At 38.0% G+C, this 13,330-nt stretch overlaps 1 long non-coding RNA gene across 1 annotated transcript in view; it reads right to left on the reverse strand.

Moving 5' to 3' along the window:
- Nucleotides 1-712: 712 nt before the first annotated feature.
- LOC108498072 overlaps nucleotides 713-13,330 on the reverse strand; it is a 22,427-nt gene continuing 9,809 nt past the window's right edge. Inside the window, exon 3 of the long non-coding RNA XR_001875057.1 lies at nucleotides 713-759. This is a non-coding gene — a long non-coding RNA (uncharacterized LOC108498072). The remainder of the gene's footprint in view (nucleotides 760-13,330) is intronic.

Here is a 13,330-nt window from a genome sequence, read left to right on the forward strand (position 1 = left end):
TTGGCTAAGGATCAAAATGGGTTATAATTGTTCAGGAACACCAATTGTCTGGCATTATGGAATGACAGTGATCATTTTGTACAACAAGGCGTACATAAGGCAACTTTGGAAGTAAAGAGAGGCAGAAACAAAGTCTCAGGAAATAGCATAGCCTCCTCTTACCATGTCACATGCACTCACTGGATAGTAATTCTCAGCAGAACCACATGTCTATGCACATGGATTTTTTGTTGTACTGGCTTTTCATGCCTTCCTGCATCAGGTGTCTCTCATCCTGATGAGACCCAGGCAACCTTTACAAAACACAGCCCAGACAGTAGTGCCCAGCCTAAACATCCAGGCAGGATTAAAAGCACAGACAAGAATGTATAACACCATCATTCATGCCCCAAACCTACTGCTTCTAGAAAATCTCTGCTGGCACTTCTGTTTATACAGTAATGACTATCTATACTCAGTCTAATATCACAATGGTATATAACTAAAACTCACACAAGTGAGAAAAAGGGTGCACAGCTCATCTCCTGTAGTTAACCAGAGATATATGCAGTGCTGGAACACTGCATTGCCCGTACCCATGTCCCTCCTATTCTTTTTGAGCTTTTCAAGCTCATTTTATTCTTGAACATCAGCATAAACTAAGGCCAAACCTACCTTATTGTAGGAGTCCTAGAATTTGGTGCTTTCTTTGAATTCACATGTTGCACATTTTCGGCCTTCCCATGCTCAGAAGTGTCTTTGGGTAGTCAGGTCTGAAGACTGACACCAAAAATAGATAGTGAGATTAGTCTTATTTAAAATATGAGTAACTGTTACATGGATTGTGGTTTTATGTCTAGAAACTCTTTTCTTTAAGTGTTGTAACACCACTTGACTAATAGGAGGTAGCCTATTATGTTAAAACTAGCCATTGTAGCTGAAGTAACAGCATATTTTATTGGAACAGATGTTCTGCAAATGAGCAGGGAGTAAGGAGAGTAGTCATTGTTTTGATGTTGTTTAAAGGGCAAGAGTGATGCCAATCATAATTACCATCTGCTATAGTACATAAAGTATCCATATGCTCTTTATATGGCCCCAAAATTGATTTGAACTGCCATACAGAGGTGTCTCATTGGAGGACACTAGTTCTGCATACCCTTATTAGCTCCTGACTGACAAGAGCCCTGAGAATAGTTAACACAAATGTCTCAAAATCCTGGCTCAAGTAGTCACAGATTAAATTTAGAGTAGGCCAACCTTTGCCATTCTTTCCTGGATTTCCTGCCATGATAGCATTTACCATCTGAAGTCAAAGTATACCAGGCAGCTGTTCAAAAACATAAACCCAATCTACAAATCCCTATTACTGTACTCCACAGGGCTTGCAAAGTTTCTCATGGCTCTAAAAATGCCATGTTAGAGCCCACAGTCTTCTGGACATTGACTCAGAAACCAACTCTGTATTTAACCTTCCATTCCCCACTTTCCAACTGAAATGTGTTTGCTCTTTCAGCTGAGTGCATTTCCAGTAATATTTCACATACTAAAAAGAAAGACCTCTCTCATCTATCCAACATGCAAAGGAAAAACTATTTTTAACCTTGCAAATCCATTGACCTCTTCCTACTTTGTGACTAGATCTTATATAAATTCCATGAGCTTTCCAATAAAATTTTGTGTCGAGTTAACAAACGTTATCATGAATACAAAGAAAGAAGTCCAAATTCATCTACAACAGAAGACTAAAACAGTCTTCCCTCACATTCCAGCTTAAATTTAGGACTTTTTTTTTGCTTGCACAGAAAATAACAAAACATATCAGCTCTATGGAGATATAGTGATTATCCATTCATTCACATGTTTTTTTCCACAGCAGTCCAAATAATAGGTGTCTGAAAGAATGGTGCCATACCCAATATAAAATAATAGTGGTTCAAATGGTATTTGTTGCTAAGCCCAGTCACTTAGTGACAGGCTTATTCTACAAAGAAGTTCAGCTTATATTTCCCCTCCTTTCCTTATTTTATCAGACAGGTTTTCACTATTACGTGATTGTCTAGTTTTAGAATCCACTTGTGATTTATCTGGTAGTAAAGTTTATGGAATGAGTTCCAAAGCTAGATTTAAATCTAGATTTAAACAGGCCATCAGATTTTTACTTTGGGTGTCTTCTTGCTGTTCTGTTAATGATAAGGTATGAAAAGGAAAATTTTTGGCATATTATATCCTTTTTTTTTGCAATTTCTTCTTATGAGGCTGTAAGCAAATCATGTGGCTTAGAGGTTTCTGAGATACTTGTTTGGACTCAGCCATAGTTTAATGGCCTACATACAAGAATTTGGCACTGTGTTCCTGCAATTTTTTATGACATCTGAGAAATACCATTAAAGCTCCCCTGGCACAGACACATCTCTGCGCTTTTAAGGCACTGTTACTGAAGTGCACTGGGGAAATAAACCAGCTTCTTGGGCTTCTTTCTTTTCCCTTTATCCTTTATAAGGGGTTATTACAACTCCCCTTTCATATTTTTATTTTACTTATTTACCTCTTGGGTAAATGACTGAAATATGATTGGGACATTCACTGGGAAAAAAATCCCTTTAAATGAGGGATAAAAGACCATGCCAACATCTTCTACAAATAGCCACAGAGCTACCACATAACCTCCCACATTTTGTTGCAGTAGCAAAATTACACACAACTCTTTTAACACAAACATGCAGAAAAATGTGTGTGCTAATAGAGATGGTGAGGGAGGAAATCTTATCAATATAACAGTATTATGAACACAATTACTCTCCTTCAGGAAAGAGCGAGATAGAAAGCTGATCTCAGGTGACAGATTGTTAGTCACGTTACATATTCTAGAGGACATTCAGCAACGATAGTGATCCGGTAATGAAACTAGAAGAGAACTATTGCAGACAGTGCATATGCTTTTAATTGAAAGAAATAAAATCAAATCCTAAACAGAAAAAGGACAAAAACGATCAGCTCCTATGATAACTCTTGCAATGTATAGCTCCTTTGTATGGGCATTAAACTTTGAACACACTCCATTTTGCTTTAGTTTATTTTGGTTTATTGAACTGTGACTAAAAAACTATACATTTATGTGTGAGAGGTTTTACAGAAGCGAAATTCATTTTATGTTATCATAGACACTCATTATTAGGAAATTGTCCATTGCTAATTTTTATCTGTAATATGGTTCACCAAAAGCTTAATTTTCTTTGCTCAGCTGGAATATTACATTTATTGTTCTTAGTAATGAATGCACAGAATTCTATGTAGAGCAAAACTGTGACATGGAAAGTTGTCTATAAGGAGTAAAAGGTAGTAAGAATATATCAATGACTTACATTAATATTCATTATCATTCTGAAAAGTGGCATAAAACCATAAGGAGTTGTAGGGTTCAAATTTTTTCACTCTAATTATTCTAATTTACGGTAATTAAGACACTGAAAAAAAAAATCCAGTGAAAGAAAGCCATAACATCCTTTCAATATCAAAGAATCACAGTCTTGTATTTACACAGTATTATTAACCAGACCCCTGACTGAGCAGGACAAAGGCACAGAAGACACACTTAAGAAAATTATTTATGTATTTGTGTAGGTGTTTGTAGAGGAAGAATTTTTAAAATATGGTTGTGTCTGTACATTTTGTCCTTCTTTTAGGGTCATCACTGGCATTAAAATCAATAGGGCAAAATCCTGGATGAGATCTCAAGGACCCTAGCTACATATAGAGTCACCATCAAGGGCTATACATCAGACCAAGCTGGTTCACTATTATTTTCAACTGTGCAACTGGGAGACTGTCCTGGCCTCTGTTTCAGACTCTTAAGATCCATTAACAAATCTGAAAATTCATCAACCAGCCACTTGTGGTGTTTACCCATTCTTTTTCTCTTTCAGGCTTCAGTTTTCTATAGGAAGTTACATCTGTGTACAGCGTTGAGCCATGCACACGTGGTAGCTCAGTGTGAGCATGGCCCTTGTGTTTACTTGGTAACTAAACAGTGCTAACAGGCTCACAAACCTATTGTTGATGCACAGTCAAAGCTTTAGCTGTTAGATGGAAAGAGAGGAAGGAAAAATCACTTTTTTTTTTAAATCACAAAGGATGGTGAAATACTTGGCTCTGATAGAACCATTTCACATTGACTGACACTATCATTCTAACTGTGGGATGGGTGTTTGACCCTCTTGCCTCATATCAACAGCCCAGGAAATACAGGGGACCTTGGAAAGGTCAGGAATTATCGGTTTCTTGTTTTGAGAGATTAAGGTGCACATGAGGGATGCACAGGAGGAGACAGGAAGGGAAGGTGTCAGGATAACACATTCATTACTCAGACCTGGATGCTTTGAAGTATCTGCCTGAATTCTTCTGTCAAAAACAGCTCATGTATTTCTGAATATTCTTCTATCAAGTCCCTTCTGCTACTGAACAAAATACTTGGAAATTTGCCCCTGCTCTTGGTTTAAATTATTTCTAGCCCATTTGTCTCAGATGTTACATAACAGGGATTATGAATTTCTATATGCTTCCAAACCACTATACAATCTTCAATTGAAAACCACTAAGTGCAAAATATCTTTCAATATAATAAAAAAAACTAATATGTGAAATAGGCCTGAAAAAACCCTCTTCATATATAAAATGGGATAAGGAAAAGAGAATGTCATTTTCCTGACAGGCCATGATTCCTTTTTTATGTATAATCACTGATTTGGACAGAGAGTTTCCTTTTTATGAATGTCAAAGTATGACAGGACAAGAGGAAAAGAACTAAAAGAACAGGTCAGAAAGAAACAACAATCCAGTGTCTTAGCAGCTGACTGGCAGGAAAAAATCCACTGAGTTAAGAAAGTTTCTCAGCACTTAGAAATGCTTCTGAAAATATCAAGTCTGGCATGTTCCAAGGCTTAGACTATGATAAATTTTCCATTCTGTGACCAGTAATATTTTGGTTCTTTAAATATTCACTGTAATCACTATATATATCTATCTGTATGTATAGCTGCATATATAGACATGTAAGTACATTTTTATACTATATTTGTAGCACTGTGAAGTTGTTTATATATTGGTAAGAAAGAAATCCAGCTTTAGCTGGTTGGGTACTGAAATCAACTGCTTCTGTAGGATTCAGTGTGTGTCCACCAAAAGTAAAAGACATCAAGCTGTAAGTAGTATCAGGACATTCATTCATGAGCCTTGGACAGGTGTATGAATCTCTCCAAATCAAAACTTTCCATCTGCTCAGATATTTTTCTCCCCATTTACTTGTGTTTCCTGTTTACAGCATGAGAACAGCCTGCTTTGAGCACAGTGGGTATCCTTATTTCAACAGGATCACAGAGCAACAACACTAATAAAGAAAAATAACAATACAGGTTCACTGTGTTTTACAGATGTTTCCGACCTGCAAAGAATGTGTATGCTCTCAGGAGGCTAGCTTGCTTCATGATGACAGCATGCAGCAAGATGCCAACATACATGCTGGGAAGGGGCAGCCACAGAGTTGTAGGATGGCCTAGGAATCGCCAGGAAAGTCATGCAGCCCATCCATGTGAGGATGCCTGGTAGAGATTTTCATCATAGAGCACAGCTTCCTAGTCCTAAAGCATGTACCTCATTCAGCACTTTTTTAGGTGAGACCCTCAGTAACTATCACATCCCATGAGACCCGGGAAAACTTCTGGTTTATGACACTGAGGCTTGTAACTCTCAGGTTCTGGATCTCTGGTAAATCTATTTTCCAGTCTTCTTCAGGGAAGATAAAACAATTTATGAAAAGCTAAAGTACAGATCAGTAAGAAAAATAAGCATGGTAAGAGGTACTTAAATGGATTCATACCCTGAAGTAATGCACATACACATCTAGCCAGATGTACCTTTCTTGAAGCATAGGCAATACCTACATAGTCATGTAAGCCTATACAACATTTCAGCAAATCTTCCTACAGAGTCCTGCTGAAGATCAGTGTAAGCTTATGTGACATTACAGAAGATGGAATGAACAAAAGGTTTGCAAAATCACAATTTGCTATTTACAGTTTAAATCTGTATTTCAAGAATATCAATTTCCCATTAAAAACAGACTTTAGAAAGCAGGAAAAAAGTGTCTGCAGGTTTTAATCCTCCTTGAAGAAAAAATATGTCTCAGAGGTACTCTTTTCCATTCATCAAAAAAGTTATAAAACAGCACAAGGCAAAGGATGTTATATTCAATTTCTTATTCAAATGGAATACCCTTCTTCTTTCCTCGCCAATACTCTCTTCTTCCAGTCTTTTTACCCACATGTATATATCTTGGCAACAACTACTTCAAGAGTATTGAACATAGAATCACAGAACCACAGAATATGCTAACTTGGAAGGGACCCACAAGTATCATTGAGTCCAGTCACACCATGTACCTGAGAGTGTTGTCCAAACACTTTGTGAACTCCCTCAGGTTTGATCCTGGGACGACTTCCTTGGGGGAACCTGTTACAGTGCACAAACACCCTCTGGGGGAAGAACCTCTTTCTAAGATAAAGACTAAATCTCCCCTGACTCAGCTTCAGGCCATTCCCCTGGGTACTGTCACTGCTCACCACACAGAAGAGATCAATGCCTGTCCCTCCTCTTTCCCTCACAAGGAAGTTGTAACTGCAATGAGGTCTCCCCTCAGTCTCTTTTTCTCCAGGCTGAACAGACCAAGTGACCTCAGCCACTCCTCACACAGCTTCCCTTCAAGGCCCTTCACCATCTTCCTTGCCCTCCTTCGGACACTCTCTAACAGCTTAATATCTTTCTTATATTGAGGTGCCCAAAACTGCACATAATATTCAAGGTGAGGCTGCACCAGTGCAGAGTGGAGTGCGCACATTCCCACATGAGTCAGACTGGAACAAAGGCCATTGAGTTTCAAAAATCCCCCACATTCCTATTGAAAGAAAAGTTTTGAAGGCTGAGCAGGATGAAGTTCAAATAAAAGGATGTTCAAATTACCATGTAAGGGTGTGGGGTTATGAGTGAGTTAATATGGGATGCTTGTTTGCATAATGGTCACGGTGTACGGTGGGAGATGAAGTTCTGATGGAAGCCCACGAAAAGATGACCAACTAGAAGTGTCCCAGAAGGAAGTTCAAAGTGATTGGACAGGACTGCACTGGCCCCCCCACTTTTTGTTACCGCACCTTTTTCAAACATAAGAACTTGTTCAGCCATTAATAAAGGACTCTCCATTTTCCAGCATCCCAAGAGGGTCTCGTTTATATTCACTGCCACGTAAGGGTGTCTTTAATACTAGTACAGCCCACACCTGGGCTCAAAGTCACTTAAGCACACACTTGGTTCCCAGCTGCAAGCACATAGTAGGTTTGGCATCAGATGTTGTGTAGTTGACCTTCATCTGTCCAGCAAGACTAATACTTTGGCTTTATTGTACATGCACTGACTGCCTTATCTCACCTGTGATCTTTTGCTCAACATGACATGCCTCCTGAATCATTTAAACCTGTCTTATGGGACCCACATTTTACTTGAACGCTATGCAGGTAGAAAAAAATGTGTCCATGATATTTGATAGGTATCAGTAAGACAGAAAAAGACTGCAAAAAGATAGTTATGCAGGAAAGGAAAAGCGATGTAATGAGAAGCCTCTGTCTTTTCTCTGACAGGGTTTATGCCCTGTAATTACAGGAAGATGCTTTCTCTCTCTGCTATCTCTCCTTTTTAATACCAGGAAGCTCATATTTCACATGTGAAAGAAGTTGAAAAAGATTTAATTAAATAGCAACATATCTTGGAGAAAATATACCCTGAGACACTGATGTCTTATCTTTAGTCAAGCCAAATGGACTTTAACAGGGGAAATTGTTTGCAAACTGTAATCCATCAGGCAATACTTATAGGGTTTATCACCACGGACCTGCATATAACAGCTCATCACAAAATAGCAAAAACCACAAAGCATGCTTTGAAGACTGAATGAGACACAAAAATAAGAGGCAGCCTGCCAAGTCTGTGGCAATGCATTTTAATAAGATGAACTCAATCTCTTTATGATTCTTGAAATTCTTGGAAAAAGAACTGCATTTTTTTATTCATTCCAAACTATTTTTCCTTCTATTTCCTGTGTATATTGCATCTATGGTGAGATTTTGAGGAAACAGAGAGACATGTTTCTCTTAGTTTCAGTTTAAAACTGAAAGATTGACTATAACTATTCTTAAGGAAACTAGAATCAATTCACTCTTTATGCTAGAATTAATAGTCCCAAATACAGACTTATTTTATTCTTTGCGTCAGACTCTATTGCAAGTAATATTTCATGCAGGGTTACCATAAAGGAACTACTCCAAACTTTTATTAATTTCACATAAACATAAGGTGATGAATGGATGTGTTTATGAACATGTGTGCACTCAGAGAGGACAAGGGATGATTACCTGGCACCTGAACAGAAAGTCATCTGTGGTAAAGATTGATAATCTGAAAAGCACTTCTGACCCTGATGAGTCCAAGATCAGAATTTCCACCTGCCTACAGTGCCATGATAATGCTACTAAACTCTGCAGTAAACTCTGTGCAAACTAGTTGAACTATTTGACAAAATCATTTTAGAGGATTTCTAATTAATTTTTTTTTGCTATTCTTGGGTTTCTTTGGGACGAGACATTGAAATAATGTTTTATTTGTTGTGGAATTTTAAAAAATCATAAAATATAATGTTTCAAGTTGCATAACTCTCAGTGAAAAAATGTATTGAAAACTATTTTTCAAAAACATATTTTCGTTAAGAATGGGATATATAAATACCTGCATCTCTCTAAATTCTAACAGAGAAATGCGCTGGTTTGATATTAAAGGTTTAATAATGTGCTTTTCAACATATATATGCTAAATACATTCTAATTTTTACTGAGTATTGTTATAAATTGAAACAATTTAAACTTATATTGATTATGGTAGCAATTGTACAAATGCATGATATTTGAAAATTTGTGGCAGTCAGGTGAAGTTCTGGGTGACTGGAAAAGGGGAAACACTGTACTCATCTTTAAAAAAGGTAAAAAGGAGGACCCTGAGAACTACTGACCTGTCAGCTTCACCTTTGCACCTGGGAAGATCATGGAATAGATCCTCCTATAAGCTATGCTAAGGCAAAGGGAGGACAGGTGATTTGGGACAGCCAGCAGGGCTTCACCAAGGGTAAGTCCTGCCTGACCAGCCTGGTGGCCTTCTGTGATGGAGTGACTGCATCAGTGGACAAGGGAAGGGATCCAGATGTCTTTTATTTGTCTTTCTGTAAAGTTTTTGACAGTCCTTTACAACATTCTTCTCTCTAAACTGGAGAATGAAGAATTTGATTGGTGGACTGCTAGGTGGATAAGGAATTGGCTGGACAGTCACATTGAGGGTAGTGGCCAACAGCTGAGAGTCCCAACAGACATCACTGACAAGTGCTGTCCCTCAGGGACATATATTGTCCCTTCATTAATGACATAGACAAAGGGATAGAGCGCGCTCCCAGAAAATTTGCGGATGACACCACACTGAGTGGTGCAGTTGAGTTGACACACCTGAATGATGGGATAGCATCCAGAGGGACCCAGACAGGCTCCAGAAGTGGGCCTATGGGAACCTCATGAGGATTCACAAGACCAAGTGCACAGTGCTGCACTTGGGTGGGGGAAATCCCCAGTATCAGGACTTGGGGGTGCTGGTGGGTGAGAGACTGGACATAAGCCAACAATGTGCACTTGCAGCCCAGAAAACCAATTGTATCCTGGGCTGCATCAGAAGCAGTGTGGCCCACAGGGCAAGAGAGGTGGTTTTGCCCTTCTTCTCTGCTCTGGTGAGACCCTACCTGAAACACTCTGGGGTCTAGCTCTTGGGTCCTCCACACAGGGAGAACATCGACCTGTTGAAAAGATTCGAGAGAAGAGCCATGAAGATCATTAGAGGGATGGAACACCTCTCTTATGAGGAAAGGCTGAGGGAATTGATATTGTTCAGCTTGGAAATGACAAGTATTCAGGGTGACCTAATTGTAGACTTCCAGTACATGAAGGGAGCCTACAAGAAAACAGAGACGTTTTATAAGGGCATGTGGTGATAGGACGAGGGCAAATGGCTTTAAACTGAAAGAGAGTAGATTTAAGTTAAATATCAGGAAGAAATATCACATCTGTGAGGTGGTGAAGCACTGGAAAAGGTTGCTCAGAGAAGTTGTGGATGCCCCATTCCTGAAAATGTTCTAAGCAAGATAAGATGAGGCTTTGCACAATCCGGTGTAGTGAAAGGTGTCCCCATCTACACCGCTGGGATTGGTGCTAAATGATCTTTAAAGTCACATTCAATCCAGGCCATTCTATGATTCTGTGGTATGATTCTATGAGAGAAAATCATGTTAATACTTAATTTCTTCAGTGACAAATAAAGCACAATGTTACCTTGGTCCACAGAATGTTTTCTAGTACTCTGGCATAGCTTTGTGTAACTCAGTATTTCAGAAATATGCAATTGAATAAAAGAAAATAGCCAGTTGAACTGCCTGTAAAGGAAATGTGATTTATGTACTTTGCAGTTATAAGAGAAGAGAGGAAAACAACACAAAAAAATCACAAAGTGCTTTCTTACTGCCAAAAGCTTTTTCTAGTACTACTTCTCTCACAGTACTTTTGATACAAAATTAAACAAAAGCAGGAACACCTGGGAAAGGTATGTAATCCTTGAGTGCCTTTTTTCCCAAAGAAAACTGCCATTAATCTGCATAAGGAGTTAAATACAAAGGAGGATTATCAAAGTTTGAAATTGTCTGAAAACATGTACAGTATTGTTTTGAATATTACTACAACACATGAAGCTGATGCAAAATTGACTGAATCCGACTCACAGCAAAATGCATGTCTGAAAGGTTTCAAGACTCTGTTATGCTGTTTCCCAGACCCACCACATTAAAAACTTTCAAAGCCATGCACTGAGAGCTCTCAGATTGAAGGCAGAAGCTTGGCTTATTTATAGATTGTAGATTTCAGCAAGGATGGAAAATGTTCAAAATATTTAGCTCTCCTCTTTTTTGCTGCCCAAGATTGCCCAAAGAGAACCCATTATTGAAGGGGCTGGGCAAAAAGAAAGGGACAGTCATAAAGCTCTTGTTATGATATTGTTCCATTACTCTACAATTATGAACCATCTAACACAGAAACTGCTTTGAAAAGTCTACTTTTCAGAAGAAGGTTTGATATATCTTTTATAGATATGTTTTTCCTAACGTGAGGAAATGACAAATAAATCTATCCAGCTGAAAGATGATGATTATACCCTCAAAGTATGTAGCAGTCATAGTACAGAAAACTCCAGAACAATAAAGAAGAGGGTCTAAATAAGGCCATTTGGAAGTCCCAGACCCCAGGATCTCTTCTGTTAGTGTTTTTTTGGTTTTGCAGATTTTTTGCTTATGACACCAAGAAGGGTTATTTTTGTGCAGAATAGTCAATTTCAATTAAATCCTCCTATTTAGATACTCAGGAACACTTACAGACAGAAGGCGTAGATTGTTTTGCTTTTTTCACCAACTAAAGTACAACTTCACAGATTAAATTAGCAGTTGTATACCAAGGGCCAGGTTTTCCAGTTATGTAGATACCATTTTTAAAAGCTCCTGCATACTCTAAGGTTTTTAGTTGGGCATAAATTACATTTGTACTCCCTTCAAGGCTCCTTTAACCTTCTGGAATGATGACAGTTGATTTTACATAAATGCAAACCCAGCCCCTAAATTCATTATTGTACTTGGATTGAAGCCTTCTCAGTAAAGACAGTTCACTGCAGAATATGCCAGCTCACAATCTGTCACACCTTTCCTCTGCATCTCCTTTCTTCTCTGTGTCCACAAAATTTCAGCCTAACCTCTGAGAACTTGACCCACCACACACCAGCAGTGTAGTACAGTAAAACAATTCATAAGGCCATGGAAGAGGAACCTGCAGACCATCAAAACATATGAGGAAGACAATGCAGAAAAATATTTTTTATTTACAAAGAGTTCTCTCCTCTTGAGTAAATTTCAAGATAAGGAAAGGTAGCCCACTGTGAAGTGCTCTCAATCTTTCATGACTAGAAATTTGAACTAAGTTACTAAGCTGCAAATTTACAGTGACTATTTGTGTGGTCAGTTTCGTCTTGCCAGCCATCTCTCCTTTTAATTATGCTGTTGTCTCCCTCCCATGTACCTGACAATACAGTGGCCTTAGGTAGCCTTCTCTTTCCATATGCATATATATAGATATCTTTCACTGATTTCCATGTATATGTCGAGAAGGTGACTCCTTATGGGCATTTTTTCTGTTCAAGCTAGTAACCCTAGGCCAACATCTTCTGGATGTCAGAAGAATTTCATGCATGCTACTCGCTAACCAATGTCTGCATTAATTTCTTGAAAAATTCTATGCCTTAAACTGAAAATATTCAACATGCAAATCTCACTCTTTCTCCTCTTTTACTTTGTTTATCAAATTAATTTCTGAGCCTCAACACAGTATGCATTGTCCCTATCCCACCTTCATCTGTACCATTGCTACATTTTGCTGCATGAAAATTAGAGTTAACCAGATGTGATGCATTTATTAATAAGAGTAAATACTTACATGTATAGTTATTTTGCCTATGTTTACATAAGCCAGGCCCTTTAATTTGTCAAATGCCCAAAAGCTACATTTATATAGTAATAATCTTATTTTGTCCGTACACCTCACATTCTAAGCCACCTGTTTTAAATTACTTTGTTTATGCTAGAATAAAGCAGAAATGTATAGGGTTTTATTTAAATTGAATAAGATTAACAGCTTATGCTGTATCTTTTACGAGCACAAATACACACTCCTGTGTGTTATCAAGATCCATTCTCAGATGTCCCCCTTCCTAACTTATAAAAGGCAGAATTTGCATAAGAACAGGTCTAAAGTTATGCTCTGCAGAGTGCCAGTGGGAAAGCACTTGTGTTTATTTAATACTTAGGCCTAACTGGAACTGTTGAGCAGGAATATGTAAGTAGAAAAAAGGATTTAAATGGTCTTTTGCTACTTTCAGCAAAATTGACTTCATTGTGTCACTTTAGATGGATTTTTTAACAAAATTATTCTTAAAGTGGTTGAAAGTTTCCACTGGCTACAACATCAGCTTTAGAAAAATCCAGTATTAAAGAAGCCTTTCACTAAAATACTTAAATAAATAGTAGTATGAGTTCTTATGAGAGTAGAATACATTCCTCGGGGGGAAAAAAAAAAAAAAAAAAAAAAAAAAAGGAAAGATAAAGAAAGGAAAGAAAAAAATAATATGT

This window comes from Lepidothrix coronata, unplaced genomic scaffold, assembly GCF_001604755.1.
Source record: "Lepidothrix coronata isolate B3197 unplaced genomic scaffold, Lepidothrix_coronata-1.0 Scaffold55, whole genome shotgun sequence".
NCBI lineage: Eukaryota > Metazoa > Chordata > Aves > Passeriformes > Pipridae > Lepidothrix > Lepidothrix coronata.